Source organism: Rhyacophila brunnea, unplaced genomic scaffold (assembly GCF_057557595.1).
Source record: "Rhyacophila brunnea isolate RB1 unplaced genomic scaffold, BYU_Rbru_1.0 scaffold_5, whole genome shotgun sequence".
Classification (NCBI taxonomy): Eukaryota; Metazoa; Arthropoda; class Insecta; order Trichoptera; family Rhyacophilidae; genus Rhyacophila; species Rhyacophila brunnea.
Window position 1 is genome coordinate 17489318 of NW_028233170.1, and position 19927 is coordinate 17509244.

A 19927-nucleotide genomic window follows, 5' to 3' on the forward strand; every position below is an offset into this window, starting at 1 on the left:
TTGGTAGGTACTTGTCGTTTTTGACAGATGTATTCGATACGAGTGTAAAGTTTACTACAAATGAATATGCAAAGTAAAATGACCAAATTTAGTAGGTACCTAACCATTTATTCAGCGTCACTTTAATATACTTATATATATAGATTCCATCTCTGTAAATGTTTTTTTTATGTATATCTACACGAAATTCTAATTTCGTATGTGAAAAACATTAGTATTACATATATCAATAAATATGAATATGACATAAAAATGTTAACGCACGTGTTTCTAACCGAAAAATTTTTTTTTTTTTTAAAACGGTACATGTTCAAACACGCGCGTTACCATGATATTACTCCCTACTTCATTAATCGTTTGTTAATTTATAGCTACGGCCGTATGTTGTAGCTTAACTACTGAGAAATGCCAATAGAAATGGCTTATTTCAAAAAAATACTACCTTTTTCTTAGGTCAATAATTATTATAAAGCAATCATTATTCGTAAGACGTTTATCATTTTACAAATGGTTATTTAAATGCGTTTAAAAATTAATAAATATAAAAAATATTAATACCACTGCACATGGATGTACTGAAATATGACTATAGTCTAAAACATTAGAGCGAGAGGTTTAAAAGAATACTATTTTATGTAATAAAAATACTTTATGCAGTCATCAAATGTTTAAAATAAATATAAAGGATAATAAGGCTTCAAAGTGATATAAATAGATTATCTACAACGTTTAAAGAATGTCTAGGGTTATGCTCTGAAAATATCATAAAAGCTCCATTTTGACCTACGCTGAGCATGTGGGCCCTTAAGAGGTTCATCTCTGAGAAAATCTCTGATATATAACTTTATCATAGTAACATGAGTCAATAGTTTTGTTTTTTTTATTTAAATATCTAAGTTAAAAAATTTACTAGACGATAGCATTCACTACCTTCTCGTCTGTAGATGCCGTCCGATGTGTTAAGGCAATGCTTTTTCTTACAACACCTGAAGGTAGCACATACCTACATAAATAATTATGATTATAACCAATCAGTAATTAATATTGTAAAGCATTGGTTAGATTTAATAACAGCATTCTATAGCGTAAGTTCATTGTGCATCAGGTATGATAATATAGCTTTTATGCACAAGACTTTTAATTGTTTTTATAAATCACACCAAGCCATATAATATGCCTCGACCGAAGGTCGCCGAAGCAAAAATTTGTTAGAATTTATGTTCCAATTAAACATCTTATCTCAGGCCATGTCGGGAGAAGTTATTGTCATATAAATCATGGTCCATCCATTGTGTAGCTTTTTTCAGTCTCTAATTAATGTCAGCGCAATAAATGCCGCGCACGGCGTCGAAAGGTACGTCTTGCGATCGATCTAGTGGGGAGAGACACAGTCGCTAAATTAAAACGCGGTGATTTTTCCAAATAAAAATCAACCCCCTTTGCCCCCTGCGGACCACCACGTGGCCCCCTGTTGGCACCCGTCGCCCCCCTTTCGCGTCTTGCTGTATCGGACAAATCGGCGCTACAGTTGATGAACAAACTCGGATAGAATTTAAATTGGCGCACTAAAGGCAATAATCATTATAAATGAAAGTCGCGGATTACGAGCTATCTGTCGCCACGTCGGTAAGGGTATTTTTTGCGAGAGTGGCAGGAGAAAGCTACTGCGTTTCGTGATAAAAAAAAGTTTAATTTGAAACATGGTTTTTATTTGAAACTTTGCAATTTGTAACAATTATTTAATTTTTTTTTTCCGACCATGTCCGATCCTGATAGGATCATATGGGCCTCCACAGGGTAGAGGTTTGTATTAACAGATTTTGTTTTTTTTACGAGAAATGGATGTCAGCCACTTGCTCAACCTATTAGGTCCATACCCTGACTCATACATACATTGAAAAACAATATGTGTACTTACCAGACCCAGGATTCGAACCTGAGACCCACGGCGTGATAGTCCAACGCTTATGCTGCGCCGCCACCGTGGGTGTATTAATACTTATATACAAACCACGTGTATTGAATTGACGTTTTTATGAAGAATTAAATTAAAAAATACATTATTATTATCTTACTCATTAAAATATGTAAACATGTATAAATTACTATTATTCAACAAGATTACTATTCATCACTCTCATATTTATATTTTCAAAACACATATACGTTACATCATACTAGAGGTGAAGAGTGATTGAGAAATCTCGAAAAACAATCAGAAAGGTAATTTCGAGATTTCTCCTCTTCCTTCTTCCGGAACCGCCGATGAAAATTTTTAGGCAATACAATCTAAAAACCCTTGGCGTTGTGAACCGAACGTTTTTTTTTTATTTGTATGTGTATATGCTGCCTTCTTTACTTTCTGTAGTACGTATAGTTGTCATTATCCTATATATTAGAGATGGAGCTTGAATGTAAGAAATTGAAGCAAAAAAGGGAGCTCTGGTTTACTGATTAAGTTAGCCACTCGTGAATTCGCATTACAGTTTCATTTAAAATTTAAAGATTACTTCACATTAATTCTAGTTTGACATTTGTTTTCCAATTTACAGGTCCGCTCTCCGGCATGAAAACATCTCACGGAAAGTTACTCTCTCGTCAATTTTATGTAGGCAGTCAAAAGAAAATTATTGACCATTATATTTACGACGAATATTTAATTAAAACACGAGAAATGTAAACAAAGAAACAGACTTCAAACCACGCGAATGCAAGCCGCCATTTTATTTTCGGGGCTGCCAACAGAAGAAAAAAGTAATGAACGTGTTACCAATACAACCACACATAAAATCGTTTCATTCGAACTCCCTTCAGAATAATTCCAAATACGGAATTTGTAGAAGACTCCTTAATTAATTATTTGTGTATGCCTGGTACGAAAAACCGCCACTGACGTCTTTAAGTAGTATTAAATGTGACTGAGTAATATTTTTTTATTCCCATTGTCAATAAACACTCTATATTAAGTTTGTTTATTATTTAATAGCTAAAAATGATTCGATTATACGTAGGATATAATATGCAGAGACTGAATATTTGAATATCTTTGTACAAAGTTCTCATATAAACACCATTTCACAATGCTTAATCTATCTACCCCCCTAACTCCCTACGACCTGATACACGATTGCAAACGATATTAAATTTTAGATCGAAGCTCAGCGGGAGGTATCGGTTCCTCGGCTCCGCGGAGGGGGTGGAAGAAAAGTTTATTTGGACCATCGGAAGATTCGACAATAAATCAGGGTGTCCGAAACATTAATTCAAATCAAATTAGGGGCGGTAATCCCCGGCGTCAGAGCGGGGCCCCGACTCATCCGTCTGGGCGGCGCGTCTCTAATCGCGGGGCCTCCGCCCGCCCTGGGCGATCAAATCCGCCTACGTGTATTGCAGCCCTTCACGCCGATGTAGACAATCAATGTGATTTGGTCAACCGACAAACATACTTTGCGGTGGACAATGGCAACATGTCATTAGAATATTAGGTAACTACTTACTACCTGGTTATATTAAATAAATTTAAGGTCACAACTGCATTGAAACAAAAATACCGTATTATATTGCACCAGTAGGCAAATGTATAATATCACCTAGGCCAGTGGGTCTATTCTTTGCTTATCGACCGCTAAAATGATAAAGTGAAAAATATTATCAAACTTAGGGTAGGTTTGTATCAAAATATTAGCACTTATTGTAACAATTACACGAAGCCGGTTTTTATTGTTGCAATAAGTGCTATATTTTAACAGCACCTATCTTGCTGCTGTTAAAATATCGCACTTATTGCAACAATAAAAACCGGCTTCGTGTAATTGTTACAATAAGTGCTAATATTTTGATACAAACCTACCCTAAGTTTGATACTATTTATCAATTTAGTGTTCGATAAGTATAGAATAGACCCACAGGAATGGCAAATAGGATTTGATCGACGTGCCAAAATAAGCCGATTTATTTTTTAATTTGTGGCGCGTGCCATTTCTTTTTAGGTGTACATAATATGATATAATCTAAATCAGTGCTATATTTTAACAGCACCTATCTTGCTGCTGTTAAAATATCGCACTTATTGCAACAATAAAAACCGGCTTCGTGTAATTGTTACAATAAGTGCTAATATTTTGATACAAACCTACCCTAAGTTTGATACTATTTATCAATTTAGTGTTCGATAAGTATAGAATAGACCCACAGGAATGGCAAATAGGATTTGATCGACGTGCCAAAATAAGCCGATTTATTTTTTAATTTGTGGCGCGTGCCATTTCTTTTTAGGTGTACATAATATGATATAATCTAAATCAGTGCTTCTCAAACTTTTTCATACCACGGCCCCCTAAATCAGAAATAATAAATCCAAGGCCCCTCCCGAAAAAAAATAGTCTTTAGTGACCTTTTTAACATTGAGTACATTTTTATTAAAAAATATTAGAACATTTAGCACAAAAAAAAACTTCAAATTCAATGAAAGGGGGTGATTACATATTATGTTTACGTAATAAATCAATATCCGGTACAATGTTTGAAATGCTAATTCACAGGGTTTGCTCCAAAGTCTCCGTTGAAAGGCACGACCTGTGTTTATTTCTTATTACCAGTAATGATGAAAATGCTGTTGTGTATAGGTAGGTATGTTGACGCAAAAGGAATTATGATTAACAATGCTGCTTTTGCGATTAACGGATATTCTTGCTGTCACCTTATCCAAAATTCTGCAAGACTTCTTTCATTAAATTCGACTTTAAGGGAATTATCTGATCTAATATCAACCAATAATTTTGAGCTGCCCACGTAATACGATCATATCTTAAGGAGGTAAATGCTCAGCGTACGTCAAAATGGAGCTTTTATGCTATTTTCAAAGCATGATCCTGGACATTCCTTAAACGTTGTAGATAATCTAGTTACATAATTTTGAAGCCTTATTTGACGATTTGTCCGATACTTTAAGGATTTCATGCCATATGCATAGGATAGGGAGATAGAACACAGCTTATAGACTAGGTATGTACCTACATTTTTTTTTGAATTATTAATAACCATGTCCTTGTTTTTTCGTACAAGGTGGTTGTTAGTAATTTTGAACAATCACAAACACCCAGGCTTTGAAAAAAACACGTAAATATTGTGTGTCCTGACCGGGAATCGAACCCAGAAACTCTCGGGTGGAAGGCAAGCGCCTTACGCACTGCACCACGAGAGCCGCCTATGTACCTACATTGGCGGCACCAACTCAGCATACTGCTATCTCGATTCTCCTATCTTGAAAGTTACTTCTCGAAAATAAAGCAATTGCAACAACAATATGAGGTGAGGCGGTATTTGAGAAACGCACGCCTTGAAATCGGATAAGTTATGCTTAAATAATTTGCAAGAATTTGAGGTGAAAAAAAAAATATTATACGAATCAATTTATCTCTTCATTCTCTACCTCTTTTCCGTATTCCTTGCAAACAAAGTCTGGAAGGACCGCTAATACAAAATATGATATTTTAAACTTTATTCTGTATTATTTTGGAGTAGGTTCCTATTCATTTAGTAGGCACATTCTATCTTTTGTCATATTTTATACACTACCTATTCTCATCTGTGGCAATGAAAATGATATAAAATTACTTTATTGCTGGTGAACGATTCTAATTGCATTCTTTCGTATTGCTTCATGGGCATCAAATATACAAGAGATGAATGCGCCGACTTCTTAATAACTCATCAAATAAATTATCATTTTTAAATGTCGTAAAAATATTTGTCCATATTATGCAAGGCATATCGCGGCGCAAGAGTTGAGAGTGCGTGCTGCAATTTCAGTCTACCGCGCGATCATACTAAACGATCTTTGTGTGCAATACACAACATTTTTTTTGCACTAAAATATGCAACGTATATGGATCTTTGGCGCTTAGTTGAGCACTGTACTGCATTGTTATATTGTGAACATATAAAAAAATATATTGAATTTATTCAACTCATAATCAGTATTTGTTTTGACTAATTTATTGACACATAGGTATTGACACACTCTTGTTTGAATATATTTTAAGTTTTTTGTATTTATTTATTTTTATTATGAAATGCTTACAATGAAAACACATCATAGGAATATTAAATAATGAAAGCTCACTGGTTATGAAACATTGGTACAAAAACATGGTACCTAATGTAAATATCTTAAAATATTGTTAGATTCTTTGTGTGCTTATCTACATACTAGTGCTTCTGACGTTTTTCAAAATTTTGTTTTTTTCTATAATTAAGAATATAACATTCTTAGACCTTATGTATATTCAGAAGGTATTGAATAAAAAAATGTAATATAATAAATAATATACTTACCAAAAAAAATATTAAACACCTACTTATATAATATAACTACAATTTTAAAATTTGGAGAATAATACATATTGAAATTAAAAATCCTTTTAACTGCATTGTCATATCTTATAAGCTGATTACTGTATAAATAGAGCTAAAATTGACAGCGGAAAAAAATGCTAAATCATATTTAGCGACAAAGGGTTCGTGGCCCACCCTCGCGTAAAACATGCGCGTACCAATTTCACGCACTTTTACGGTAGCAAAGTGAATTATCTGAAAATGAATCTTCTTATAATACTGTGACAAACACCTGATACGGATCGACTCGGATCACACACACACCAAAGGCGTACTTAAAATTGAAGCGCCTAATTTCAAAAGCCCCTAAAACGGTTTTTGAATTTTTTTGGGTTAGATAATGTACTTAGATGGATATTTTTGTTACCTATGTCCTATCTATATGACGGCCAAAAATTGAACTTTAAACAACGCCAAAAACCGTCAATACGCGATACATATATGATCAAAAATTAGGGTATATTTCAAAATCCGCTAAAATGGTTGAGTGTGCTTTTCAAATACCCCTAAAATGGAAAACCAAAATACTCTTTAGAATGTAGCGAAATAAAAAATAAATACATACATTTCACAGATTTGATAGATATGATTTTTTCTCAAAACTACCTAAAATCGTTTTAGGAGCTTTTGAAACTAGGCGCTTCAATTAATAGAGTGACTGTTTATATATTAAGTGGTTACAATATTTGTATTGTAAAAAAAATGAGATAGACTAAAACAAGACCTGTTGTATGCAATTTTCTTATTGCAAACACAATATCATGACCTAATAATTTGGCACTACATCGAATTGTTTTAGACGGCAATAGTGAAGGTCTCTAATTAAACATATACTTGACTCAGGATCTCTCCAAATTTTGGTTATAACGTACTTGCATTTCCTAACGATTTAATAAACCATTTTTTTATTGAACGAATACTTCATAAGATTTTAGAATGTAACATTCTTTTGTTGAATAATGCATATAATTTGAAAACATTTCTGAAAAATATATAACTAAATTAGGTTAATTGCGATATTCACGTATTGCGAATTGCGGTACAATAAAAATGTAGTAATTTGTTTTCGCAAGTGCCTAACAAGTAATCCTCGTAAAACACTATACTACAATACTAAGATAATAATATGTTCACACTGTTCTCTCTGCAGATACCTGTCTTCAGAATTCTCTAGGTACTTAATACATGACATTCTTTTGACCATGTCCGATCCTAATAGGATCATATGGGCCTCCACAGAGTAGAGGTTTGTATTGACAGATTTTGTTTTTTACGATAAATGGATGTCAGCCAATTGCTCAACCTATTAAGTCCATACCCTGACACCCACAAATTGAAAAACAATATGTCATTGTGTACTTGCCAGACCAAGGATTCGAACCTGGGACCCACGGCGTTATAGTCCAACGCTTAAGCCGCGCGGCCACCGTGGGCGTTACATGACATTACAATATGCAAATACTCTCTCGCGGCTGAAATGAACCTGAGCAGTCGTTATCAACATCAAACTTTATAAACTTGTTCCCATCATACTAATTAATTATTTTCACGTTTGCAGTTTAATTTGAATCCTCCTTGGAAAATTTTGGAGGACGCATATGAAATACACATACAAAATGTATGACAGTTACATCCGTGACGTAATAAATAATAAAGACACTAGATTGTGTTAGTGAGACGGGGGCTCAAATAACTGCTATATATTTCAATGTAAATGTGACAATGCCGAAAATATTTATATGCCTACTGTCATTTATTTTGTAATATATTTTAACACTTCCAGAACCATCTTAATTCTTCACAAATTAATGATAAATAAAAGCTGTAAAAAACATAAAAAAAATCATTTTTATTAGATAATCAACAATTCTGATTATAATAATTTTAAGCAAATATGTCAAGTACTCAGAATTTCCTAGAATTCGTTGCAAATTTTCAATCTTAATTTTTTACTGCTATATACTTCATCCGAACTAAATCAGTCCGTCATTGATCGGATTTTAGAAGGACTATTTAGTGTATTTTATGTACTACTGTATAGCTGTATTTGTCTAATGAGTATCCATTCACCGAGCAATATGTCAAACCAATTACCATTTCATGAGTTTGACGACAATTTTAACATGGCGTACTTTTGTCTACTGCCTTATCATTGGGTTAATCGGTTGTATTTCAACGTTATGCCCAATATGAACTTATTTTTGTCTCCATAATCCTAACTATTCGATCCTTCTTACGATACGCTCGATGAATAGATAATTTCTGGACAAATGCAGTCATACAGTGGTAGAAACACAAAGCCCACTGAGCGGCGACCGGGCTATTTAAAAACCCTATGGACCATCAAAATGGTTATATTATTTTATTATGGACCTACATGGTAAATGACTAAGAAGCGAGATAAACTAGTAGAGGCCCGTATCAAGCAGTCAGTCGATCCCAGCTGATAATAATTATGTATTAATATTTCACAATTCACAAAAAAATGCCAAATATATACCTATATTTAAATGTTACAATTTTTCAATATCGTATCTATGATAGATAATTATTCAAAAGTGCATATTTATTAATAAGTATTTTTGTGAATTATGTTTTATAATTAAAAAGTCCCTCTTTTCCATTTTTAGCGTTCGCTATTGCTCGAACTGGGCATAAAAGGACTTATCATTAGGGCATCAAATGATTTTAATATTATGCGCTATGAATTAGTGAAAGATTCATGATTTGGATATGCAAATATTTTTTATAAAAATCATACATATAATATAAATATATATATACAAGTAGTGTAATATTATATTTTTAAAATTCGGATTACTTCTGCTGCTAATTATAAAATCATGTAAGTATTACAATAATTATATTAATTTAAAATATATATATATATATTGGTTACCTTTCCTTGATGAAATTTGAAACACCCGGGGTGTCAGTCAAACTTTTGTACTACCTATATTTTTTTTCCAATATATTATATTATGCAGCTGAGGTTTTTAAAATTGTGTGTTTGATGGTTCTGATGGGTCAAACATCTCGATTGCAAATGTGTTAGTGTCGCCCTATTTATTTACACACGATCAAATTAAATGCGCACTTGTCACCGTAAAGCCTTTCGCTTCTTTGTGTAGGCGTCATCAAACAAGTGGGGTCTGCGACACCCTAACGCGCCAGCGCTCGCCTTACACAATATTTATTATAAGCGCCTAATGCCTACAAAAATATGATTCGCAATCGCGTCCGGTGTGATACGGGCTTTATTATCACTTTATTACAAAAAAGTGTCACCCTGTCTTTTCATATACGAGCGCATTAAACAGATTTTTTTTATTTCTCGCATTAGTTTTTAATCATCATTTTATGGTACCTACCTAAGTAGGTACCTACCAGAAAAAAGTATTCGGCAAACATGATATTCAAAAACTGTTTCAAAATAAAATTGAGATACTTAAGACCGTACATAAGTGAAACGGCAAATAATTTTCAACTGTACGTGGAAAGAAATTAATACATCAGTATGTTTCACTAAATCATAATAGGACTAAATGCATACATACGTATTAAAAAATACACATATTTTTTATATAAAAGTCCTTTGTGAAAGATAATGCCATATTTACCTGAAATTCGTCGATAAGCTGCTTAAGAGCGTACATAAGTGAAACGGCAAATAATTTTCAACACTATGTGGAACGAAATTTTGGCCGCGTTGCCATTCGGAGAGCTATAGTCGACCTGTTTGCACGTAAATTTTTTTTGTGATGGCGTTGGAGGAATATATTCTTAAATCGTGTAAAGATGACTAAAAAACGTTCCGCATGTACTTGAAAAAGAAAACACGTCAATTGATATACTATTATTATTAAGAATATAATAATATACATAACATAAAAAGGACGCATGTTGAATTTTTATGACAAATTATATTTCGTTCGGCTCGCGTCATTTGCACAATCCAGGCATCGCCCAGTCACGATCTTTTTAGACCATGCCTCAGCTGAGGTGCCTTAATAAAATTATCTAATAAGTATTCATTTAATTGACTTTCGCACATATAGTGCGACTTTCATATTGTCGAGTCTTCTACGTCACAGCGCTGCATGCAATGCCACTGTTACATCACATGCTCTTCAAATACTCCACTATTACTACATATTACACTTGATCACTATTAACGGAAATTAAAAGCTTTCTTTCCTGTTTCTCCATTCAAAATAATGCTGTTCATCTGCTTCCGTAAATGTTTAAGCATTTCAATTATAAAAAAAAACTCCACGCAATACCTATCACACTTCCTTATTTACTAATTACTTACATGACCTAACGCTATAGATCATTCAGGTTCACGACTGACTGCACAATCATCCTCCGGAAATCTCTGTCCCGAGCTCTCACTCTCTCTCTCTTCTCAGTCGGTCACACTTAACATCTCTGAATACCTCATGACATAATCTCCATTTATCCTAGTGATCGAATGCCTATAAGAGTTCCTTCATAAATTTTATTAAGACTTCATAAACCATTTGAGTCCTCACGACCTCTTCTTATTTTTATTTATTTATATACTCGGATAACCTTTTAACTACTGTTTTTTTTTCCATTTAGGCTCCAGGGGCCCGATTTCCTAACTATCGTCTCGTGTGACACCAGACGACATGACGTAATTGTGACGTCAGCCAATAGATGCCACCCGCTCGAGCGTGTATTGGCTTACGTCACAATTACGTCATGTCGTCTGGTGCCACACGAGACGATAGTTAGGAAATCGGGCTGCAGGTTACACACCCATAAAGAAACAAATATTTGACAGTCACATTATACCGGTTTTAATAATTATTAATATTATTTTTTTATAAAACGTTAAGGGGGGACATGCTCGTCGAAGGTCAAAATTGAGTTTTTATTGTATATTCAAACCATGATCCTGGACACTCCTTAAACGTTGTAGATGATCTATTTATATAATTTTGAAGCCTTATTATCCTTTATAGTTATTTTAAACATTTGATGACTGCATGAAGTATTTTTGTTACATAAAATAGTATTCTTTTAAACCTCTCGCTCTAATGTTTTAGAATATAGTCATATTTCGGTACATAACTGTGCAGCGGTGTTAAAATTTTTTACATGTATTAATTTTTAAACGTATTTATAAAACCATTAGCATAATTTATTACGAGATAATTTTTGTAAAATATTCACGATAAAAAATTATATTGATAATCTCTGTGAACCCAAATTTGACAAGAATTAGGCATTTTATTATTCAAAAAATCGGCAAGAATAACACATTTCAAGATGATTCTTAAGATACTTATTATAAGCTATGTCTTTGACCATTCAAGTGTGATAAACATCTTATGAATAATGATTGCTTTATAATAATTATTGACCTAAGAATAAGGTAGTGTTTTTTTGAAATGCGCCATTTCTTTTGTCATTCCCCAGTAGTTAAGCTACAACATACGGCCGTAGCCATAAATTAACAAACTATAATTGAAGTAGGGAGTAAAATGATATTAACGCGCGTGTTTGAACATGTACCGTTTAAAAAAAATTAAAAAAAAATCGGTTAGGTACATGTTCAAACACGCGCGTTAACATAATTTTACTCCCTACTTTAATTATAGTTTGTCATTTTATGGCTACGGCCGTATGTTGTAGCTTAACCACTAGGGAATGACAAAAGAAATGGCGTATTTCAAAAAAATACTACCTTATTCTTAGGTCAATAATTATTATAAAGCAATCATTATTCATAAGATTTTTATCACACTTGAATGTTCAAAGACATAGCTTATAATAAGTATCTTTAGAATCATCTTCAAATGTGTTAATCTTGCCAATTTTTTTAATAATAAAATGCCTAATTCTTGTCAAATTTGGGATCACAGAGATTATCAAAATAATTTTTTATCGTGAATATTTTACAAAAATTATCTCGTCATAAATTATACTAATGATTTTATAAATGCGTTTAAAAATTAATAAATGTATAAAATTTTAACACCACTGCACAGTTATGTACCGAAATATGACTATATTCTAAAACATTAGAGCAAGAGGTTTAAAAGAATACTATTTTATGTAACAAAAATACTTCATGCAGTCATCAAATGTTTGAAATAACTATAAAGGATAATAAGGCTTCAAAATTATATAAATAGATTATCTACAACGTTTAAGGAGTGTCCAGGATCATGGTTTGAAAATACAATAAAAATTCAATTTTGACCTTCGACGAGCATGTCCCCCCTTAAAGCACATCTCCGACTGTATTAATAGTATGAAACTTTATTCTGTAATAAATGCCAATGTGTTGGTAAAACAAATCTCCATTATACGCATGTCAAACATATTAAAATAGCTGAATAAATATGTAACACGTAATACTTACAGCCCCCTACTTGATATGAGCATTTTATTATTATAATACTTTCTCCTTGGGGAAAATAGGAGGGTGTTCATAATTCGTCAAACACATTGTCATACAGAGATTATTGCGTAACAAAAAAGAAAACTGTGTTTCCACGAAATTTATCAAGTTTTAAAAGGGGATGAATATGTTATAAGTACCTACTTTCTCCGCATTAAAGAATTTAAGACCATATAAGTATGTATTTAAAATGAAATACGTATTGTTATATCAATTATTGTAAGTATTTATTTAACATTCAAACATTATTAAACTATTTTTTTTATTTGATATTGAATACACACAATATTTAAGGATATTAGATTATTGATAACACATTATTTTGAAATACCTCAGAAACCATACATCATCTAGTGAAAGCTCTTTTCTAGGGGCGGCAGGTTATATGAAAGTATGGTGACAAAGTAGGGTGGGCGGGCTGGTAATCAAATTGCGGCAAAATTTCCACCTTAACGTTATATTATATGGGTACGTAATAATGACCAAAGTAAATCCTCCCTGATGCCCTGATTTTTTTTTATCGCGTCGCTATTTCTCGTAAGTTGTTGTTGGCCTGCTTCATTCAGTTGTATGAGAAAGCCGAGCACTTACGCCTCTTTTTATTTAATACCTCTATGGCTCTTTCCCTTTAACCTGTTAGTCCGCTTATGATGTCTCATACTAATTAAATGTAATATTTGTATCAGACTTTTGCGATATTTGGAATACCCTCCGATGGCACAAATATTAGTTTTAATTAAATACTTCTAAGTAATTAATAAATGGTAATAACCCAACCATTGTATATTTCTTCTTTCTTTATTCGTATCTGTTTACCTATTAATTTCGTAATTATATTCCGTATGTATCTCTAATGCATATGTACCATATATGTTTTTTTACGTAAAACTTGTTCAAGTTTTTAATCAAAACAATTATTTGAATTTTCCACGCAGTAGGAAGACACCCTTATTTTTACTCCCCCTTTCTTGGCAACAATTGTGTTATTATCTAACACGACAAATATTCAGACGAATATTTACTTAACGCGTATAATATTTTAATCTTCCCCTACGAATTACATCGTAATACTCTCCATAATTATACGGTCATATTTTCCGCCGTTTGATTTTGAAATATCTCCCCTGCGCCCTCCACGAATAAGGCAGGAAATACGAAGGTGTGATGAAACACTTGATTATTTTGCCAGAAGTATGTTTGGCACTCCATCAAATGAATGAGTGAGGGAGAGGGAGGGAGAGTGAATTTATAACACTCTCTTCAAGTAGTTAAGCTGTGACTGTATGGAAATGTGAAAAGCATTAAAACGATATACGAGTATGACTATAAAGTTTTGTGATGACGTCACACCTTACATATTAATAATGAAATTATTTTATTCCTATCTGCTAATAAGATTATATGTCTAAGTACTTACATAATTATTATAAGTATATTAAGATAACTTATAATATAAATAACTTTCACTTTCAATGATTTTTTAAACCGCTAATAATGATACGTCTATATGACGAGGCCTCAAAAAAGCGTCTGTTTATTACGGGATGCAGTAAAGGGCAGGACTTATAATAATATAACTTTTGGTAGAGAATGTTGTTTAATAAAGTTAAGACGTACCTACAATAATTGATACAGCGAAAAGGTAAAGGTCGGAGATATAATTCCTAGTCACCCGCCCAGGTAACGGACTATATCCAACTGACCAGTGGTCTTCGGAACATATTATCAAGACAGTATGCTATGCTAGATACCACGTGCCTTCTCGGAATTCGGCCAGCTTTATCGTGACAGATAAACAGATTCATTTCTTAAATCTAATTTTAACAAAAAATGCATAAAACTTTTTTTTAACTAAATTGAAGTTTACACTAAGTAATAAGCTAAATCCTTCAAAGGCGATCAATTTAGTTGATGACTATTAAGTATATCGGTGTTTAATATTACATAAATTAAAAACACTATTACCTCGGTTTTTTTTTAATTTTTAGTACTTATTTACACAAACATTGTGGTGAGACAAATATAATTACTATAGGTACCTACTTATTAAACATACGAACATTCTTGCAATAATATAGTGAGAAAATACATATTTTTGGTTATTACATAGCTAAACTAATATAAATATTGTAATTTATTTGATAAATCAACAGTATCGATTTTATAATTATATAACAAAGTAGGTAGCGTCTATAAACGTAGGTACCTACCTATATATAGGACAATCACTTAATAATAAAATAGCTTTCCTAAATAAATATCAGATATTCCAACTGCGAATATTAAAAATTGAAAAATAATCCGACAATCTAATTTACATAATTTAAACAATTCACCAAAAACCTTTTCTATAAAATTAGGGGTGAGCAGAGTGAATACAGCAGAAAACAATTTGACTTACATCCATAATTAATATATCAAACACTTGTCCGCTCACAATTTTGACAGGAGAGAAAAAAGCTCCGTCGCATACAATAGACTCTATAATAAAATCAGTCACACCATCATAAAGTAGAATATGTTCCTGCAGACTGGGGGAGGGTTTTTTAAATTCACTTGTTTGGGGTCGCGCCCTGCGCAGTCTTTAATAACATAATAGCGCAATTCCCTCGCCGCATGATTCAATTTGGATTTTTAGGTGTCGCATTCGGCTAGCTTCTAGTTAGAGATATTCAGTCAGTGGTGCGTCGTCAACTTATTTTATATGTGTTATGCATTTTCTCTTTGCTACATATAAATGTAATAGAAAAATATTCTAGACAGATGAACGTTTTTTTAATACCTGTTATATTAATGTACTTACCTTATAACGGTATTAACATAGAACAAATTAATAAATATAATTCTGATAGACTATAGGTACACCACATATACACTACGTTTTGAAATAGGGTTTTGAATGTGTGAGTGTCCTACGAAAATTAAACACACATTATAGAAGTGCCATAGTATGTGTTGCAACCTTCAAATACACTAATATGGAATAAGCGTCACAGCATAAACCGAGAGCAGTTGTCAGAACAAAGGACAAGTTTAGAATGACGTATTCTTTACACATGTTTATGTTTATCCCATATTATTCCACACTCGAGATTGGTTGCCTGTTACTCCACACCCGTTAGATATTTCATTTTCCATTAATTATTCTGTATTCCCTGGATATTCCCTTATATGTTTTGTAAAAAAGGTGATCTACTTAGAAATAATAATCAATACCTACTAGTTATATAATAGTTATACGACACATCCCTTTCTACATTTGAAACGTATTAATTGCCCTCACACGGTATTATAAAAAGTATTAATTTAACAAATATATATTAAATAATAGAATGTATTCACAAAATTTTATAAAAATGGTAAATTCTTATTTATGAAAACACTTAATTATGAAAATTCTCAGAATTATACTTATTTAGACAAAATCATAAAAATATTTTAAACTACTGATCTGTCTATGAGTCATATGAAAAATTGTTACAAGTTCGTTATCAAAGATATTCCTAATTTCGCCAATGGAAAGGAAACCAGCTTTGTAATTAATTAAGATAATCATTGGGTATATTCTATACTCATCGACTGCTAAAGTGATAAATATTATCAAACTTAGGGTAGGTTTGTATCAAAGTATTAGCACTTGTTGTAACAATTAAAACAAGATGTTTGTAATTGTTGCAATAAAGGCTATATTTTAACAGCACCTATCTGGTATTGTTTGATTATCAGGAATACAGCGAAAAACACATTTTGAAAATACCCGATATACTGGATTATTTGTTAGTTTGGTTTAGTTAAGGTTAGGTTAGGTTGGGTAAGGTTAGGTTAAGTTAGGTTTGGTTAGGTTAACCTAACAAATAATCCAGTTTATCGGCTATTTTCAAAATGTGTTTTCCGCTGTATTCCTGATAACCCAACAGTACCGAATTTTCCACTTACTTATTTTACATAATAATATATCTACCTTCTTATTTATTCGAAGATTTATTCAAAAAAGTACCAAAGTTCATTTTTTACCATAATCGTTACCTACTGATCGAAAATTCTACCACCTTTTCTCTATCATATAATAACATTACTTGCTATTGTAAATTACTCTAACATACCTACCTATCTGATGAAATCGTTGCAGATTTTGGAAATCGTAATATACGTTTCACTCATATTGCAGTAGGGTATTGGAGACGGCATAGAGATATTATAAATCCTATAATTTTTTTTTTCCATGTCAACTTTGCAGTCGGCTATATTTCACCATTAGGCTAGAAATATTAGATACGATGAACGGATCCCATGTCGCACATATTAATGTAAAACACCAATATGCCACCAATACATATTGAATTATATCTTGTATTTACCTGTAATATGTACTAGGTAATATATATTTTTGTAAACTTACGTTTTTGAGGAACCTATAATATACGAATGTATTTCATTATTCTTTCCCTTGTGTAGGTATTTATCATGGATATATTTTTCTAAGTATCTAAATAAGGGTGTATTTAGGTAAAACACTTACCTACTTTCATTTTTAATCATGCATTTTTTAAAACCAATCACTATACTTCTATTGATGTTATGGATAACTAATATAATAATATTGCATATTATCCTAAAATTCCTTCATTTTGTTTCTCTCTGACAATTTAAATTCATACCATGCCTACCAATAAACCTAATATAACATCACAAAATGACAAAATCGATTTAAATGTCTACTAGAAACAAGAATGTCTAGTGCCTAAGTATCCCTGCGTCCCAAAGGAATTAACAAATTGCTATTGGGAGTCTAACGACACAATGCAACGTTCTGCATGATATTCATTTTATAACCACCTCTTAAAATTGTATCAAATTCCCTAAAGTCAGATCGCAAACAACTACCTATAAATTACTATATATTAATTTTTTGTTGACATTATTGTGTTATAGACTACATTTTAATTTATAATCCTCTTCAAAACATCAAATATTTTCCTCATTTTCTGCACATAATGTAATATACATATTCGGAAACTGAGAAACATGTTTTTGTTTTCATAATAATATCACCGTGATAAAATTAATCTAATATCTAAGCTGAACGATATTTTCATATGTGTAACTTTTATATGGAAAATTTAAACATTTTTTGCTTGTTATGTTTCTATACAGTACTTATAATGATTAAGTAAACTGTTCATCATTTTCTCAAGAGTGGACAATAAACATATACCTACTATAAAAAAAATATTTTACTTCCAAATGCTATTCCATCATTATAATACCAGGTGTAAATTTTTGTTTCAATATATTATGTATTATAATTTCATCGGCTTGTAGTGGGTGAGCGGTAACATATCCGCTTGTGGAGTTATAGGTCTTGAGTGGTTTTATTCTCGGGTCTGAAAAAACTCATTTCATTTCAATGGACCCAATAGGTTGGTCAAATCATGGCGGCCAAGACCAACACCAGATTATATAGTCAATTAATAAAAGGAAAGGTTACGTTGGTTGATCAATTCTTTTTCACAATTTTAGTTTCACTAAGAGAATATAAATCCAGTAAAGAGAGAGAGAGATCATTAATTTTATCAGACTTATTTTGAAGATTGGTTGTAAACCAATCACTCAGTACTTATGTATATAATAAAAATTGTGGAGAGGATAGATATACATTGTAAAACACTCGAAAATCAATAATCTGATTTGTTAATTCAGATGCATTAATTTTTTACATGTCGTTAACAGGCTGTATCATTAATCGAATTTAAAATAGGTAGGTACGTAGAATAGTAGGATTTCATGGAGTTCTACAGCTCTTTGGCCACATTGTGGAAAGGAAAAAATATCATTTGAAAACATCTATCGTCAACGTAAGCTTCGAGAGTCGGCGCGGAGATTGGTAGCCTACACCCGCCCAGGTGAAGAATGCAGGAAAGCAGGGGAATGCAAGGATTACCGGAGAAATATAACTAGGGTATTTAAAAGGAGGATCCTCCACAGTGAGAAATGCGAGAATCAAATATTAGTAAACAACAATTTAGTATGGAAAAAAAACAATTTCAAAGACTATTCTGATTATGAATCCTCTATTGTATGGTTAAAAAATATGTGTATGGTCTTTGCAAAATCTCCCAGTTGCATGGGGTTAATATCGCCTATAAAATAATTGAGACTTTAATTTCAATTTCGGCGAGTAATGAAACAAATTTAATTTCTTCAATAGTGTTAGGGGAGAACGAGCTACAAAGAACATAGGAGACATTTTATGATAATTATTCAATTATTTCAATACCGATCGTAATGTTATTTTCCATCTACTTTTAATAAAGAAACAAATAAATTGGCAAGTACATTTTACCATTAGTAAAAAGATAAATTACTATTTACCCTCCAAATATTATAATTTTCTTGGAGAATAAATAGCATTTACGCAACTTATTGAGTTCGTGTTATGGATTCAAACACACATCGAGAAAACAACAAGTGATTTGATAGAGTCCCTGGATTCGACTTTGGAACCCACGGATTTCAAGATGAGCGTTCAGACAGTCAGGTGCAAACTGAAAAACTGAAAGGGAAAAAAATACACCCCCCCATTATGAATTGTCAATAGGATTTAAAATCATACAACGTGGCATGTAGGTACAGATGCATGTATTTATGTTGCATGCACGCAAAAATGTCACAAATTATAGGAATAGATAAAAGGACAACCATGGGTATGAGTAAAGTCTTCAACCAATGTATGCTATCAGTAGTCACATCTCTAAAATTCGAAAATTATACGTAGCACAACTTGACATGAAAATATGAATGTTGGACATAACCCAGAAATATCACAAGAAATATCGATGGATAAGGAGGCAAAGTAGAGTACGTGAACTGATAAAGGTGGCTAAGTTGGTGAAATAGTAATCGCAAATAAAATAGCAAAAAATAATAATCATTACTAGCTGGATCAACTATAGGTGCTTGACAGATGTACGTGACAGCATATATATCTGGGCCGATAAGAGTAAAATGAGCCGGAGGGTGCCTTCATATATCAGTGTATCGATGATGATAAAGATAAATTAAAACGAAATAAAATTGTTTACATTGCGCCGGAAC